Below are 2,848 nucleotides of genomic sequence, written 5' to 3'. Positions count from 1 at the left end.
GAAAAAGATGTCTGTCTCTTAAGAGGGTTTGAAGCTTAAAAAGAGCCGAGGTGGCAGTACCTCGCTCTGCTGTCCAACTTGGAACGGCGCTAAGAAAAGCACAGTCCCTGGTCAGTGTGGGTGGAGGGGCGGATTTCATTCAAGCAAACATGTTTTTGGACCCCGCACATCTGAATTGAATTACTAGGCAAACAGCCGATGGGGAAGAGAGCTCAGAACAAACTGAATAACCCCGCACGGCTTTGTGTGTCTTTGTGCTCGGTGGTTCTGGGTGGGAGGCTTCGGAGGCCTTTCACAAACTCCAGGAAAAGACGGGGCTGAAAAGAATGCCTGGCATGCTGGGAAATCCAAGCCTTGGGTTTGTCAACGCCAACAGGAAGCGGACGGGAGAGGGGACTGACCGTGTCGTATGTCTTTAAAAAAAAAAAACTCCCAAACTGTGCCATTCATCCATCTCAGACAACGTGTGCTCTGAAAAGTCATCACCTCTGAAAAAAGGGGTCGATGTTGTGGTTTAAAGCGTCACATCCCAGGGCTGCAACCATGGCCTGTTTTCATTGGCGATTATCTTCTGGATTAATAGATCAGTGGTTGAAAATGCTGAAAAATGTAGATCAGCCTAGGATCCTCAAACATACTCGTATGACACAGAGGAGAGGAGAAAGTAGAGCACGTTCACATCCAACCAGCTGACATCTGGGACATTTTTTTACCCAAACCGATTGATTGATTTTTTAAAATACTGATTAATTTGATAGTTGACAATTAAATCGATTGACGGATCAAATCTTTGCACCTCTGAAATATCCACAGTGAGCATTAAAATGCCCATATTATGAAAAATAATTCCCTTTTCTCTGGGATTTGGGTGGTTATTTAGTGTCTCTGGTGCTTCCACACACATACAAACATGGAAAGAAACCACCAAACTATCCATGGTGTTCTGAGTGAGATCTGGTCCCTGGATGTCCTCTGTCTTCAGTCTCCAGGTGAGCTGTCCAACATCTGCACGGCGTCCTACGTCACTAAATCTAGATCTCCAAAATAACTACTTCCTGTCCCTGTTCTACTTCCCGTCCCTGTTCTACATCCTGTCCCTGTTCTACATCCTGTCCCTGTTCTACTTCCTGTCCCTGTTCTACTTCCTGTCCCTGTTCTACTTCCTGTCCCTGTTGTGTCCCTGGTCTAGAAGAAGTCTCCCAGCTGGTCCTGCCTTGGACTGACCAAAGCTGGAGAAAGATTTATCAGCTGATGGATCTTACCGAGCTACTGAGCATGTGCAGCTCCCAACAAAACTAGGATAGAAGAAGAGATGTCTCACTCTGGAGCTAAAACTAGAGAGATGTCTCACTCTGGAGATAAAACTAGAGAGATGTCTCACTCTGGAGCTAAAACTAGAGAGATGTCTCACTCTGGAGCTAAAACTAGTGACATGTCTCACTCTGGAGATAAAACTAGTGAGATGTCTCACTCTGGAGATAAAACTAGTGAGATGTCTCACTCTGGAGATAAAACTAGTGAGATGTCTCACTCTGGAGCTAAAACTAGTGAGATGTCTCACTCTGGAGATAAAACTAGTGAGATGTCTCAGTCTGGAGATAAAACTAGTGAGATGTCTCAGTCTGGAGATAAAACTAGTGAGATGTCTCACTCTGGAGATAAAACTAGTGAGATGTCTCACTCTGGAGGGAGAATTGAACACACAGGGTGAAAACAGGATCTGTTTCTTGAAAAAGAAACCATGTTAAACCTATTCTGGTACAACCTCAAAATGCAGTTATGAACATGAAAATGAGCAGAATTTGGGCGCTTTAAATAAACTGGGAGAAAGAGAGAAAGATTTTACTAAAATCAGCGTGGGATGTGGACGAACTTCAGAGGGATCTAGCGTGGAAATGTTCATTTGTTACCTGACAGACTGTAATCTCACAACCTCATTCTGCTCTCCTGAATCACTTTACTTCACTGAATCTCTTCTCGTTCCTACTTTCTGAAGAGGATCTCGTCTCTGCAGTGGCCCAGCAGGGCTGCAGACCTCAGATCAGTATTCAGTTCAGTCCTCCCAAAGCCTTTGATTTCATGATGGATCCCGGTTTTCACTGCCTAATGCAAAGCGAGAGACTCTCACCGGGCGCCCACTCAAAGCTCCGTTAAAGAAAATGGGTCAAAAAGCAAACATAAATATCTCTTAGGAAGAGGAAAAAAACAGCAGGTTTTCAGTTAAAACTGCAACCTAGCTGGGGAGGGGGGGGGCACAAATCGGTTCACATGTGTATCGTGGTTTTTAATGTTTAAGATTCCTCTCCCCAGAATCGATACTCCTGATTCGATTTTTGATCCCGCTAATGGCGAAAGCATCCTTTTTTTCTAGAAATGGTAGCAAAATCCATGTAATGTTCTTCTTTACAAATGAAATAAAACTTCAGACTGACGTGTGATGTGCACTCTTCTTAGAAAAGAATTTTTTAGAAATGTCCCACGATATATATCGTCTCTAGAAGTGTTTTATTCAACTTTAGTTTATGTATTAACCTTCTGAGGTTTAAGGGCATTTACTCAATTTTTACACATCTTCTTAAATACTCCTTTTAAGGGTATTTCCATATAACCTGATCCCCGTGTGTTGCACATGAAATTGTTCAAAAGTGGTCCAAGACCAATGTGCATTTAGAGAATTTGACCCTAAAGCCAAAAAGTGATTTTTTTGGTGAATTTCTCAAATCTTGTGAAAAAGAAAACAAGTCTTTACTCATGTAGACAAACTGTTATTTTGCTGGTCTAACAGGGAGGTGTGTTCAGGTGCATTCTGGGCGTGCTGGTCTTACAGGGAGGTGTGTTCAGGTGCATT

General features: G+C 43.0%; 1 long non-coding RNA gene across 1 annotated transcript in view; it reads right to left on the bottom strand.

Moving 5' to 3' along the window:
* LOC117944285 overlaps positions 1-173 on the bottom strand; it is a 6,682-nt gene extending 6,509 nt beyond the window's left edge. Inside the window, exon 1 of the long non-coding RNA XR_004656534.1 lies at positions 162-173. This is a non-coding gene — a long non-coding RNA (uncharacterized LOC117944285). The remainder of the gene's footprint in view (positions 1-161) is intronic.
* Positions 174-2,848: the final 2,675 nt, after the last annotated feature.

Source organism: Etheostoma cragini, chromosome 5, assembly GCF_013103735.1.
Source record: "Etheostoma cragini isolate CJK2018 chromosome 5, CSU_Ecrag_1.0, whole genome shotgun sequence".
Lineage (NCBI taxonomy): Eukaryota > Metazoa > Chordata > Actinopteri > Perciformes > Percidae > Etheostoma > Etheostoma cragini.
This window is presented reverse-complemented; position numbering and strand designations above follow the sequence as displayed.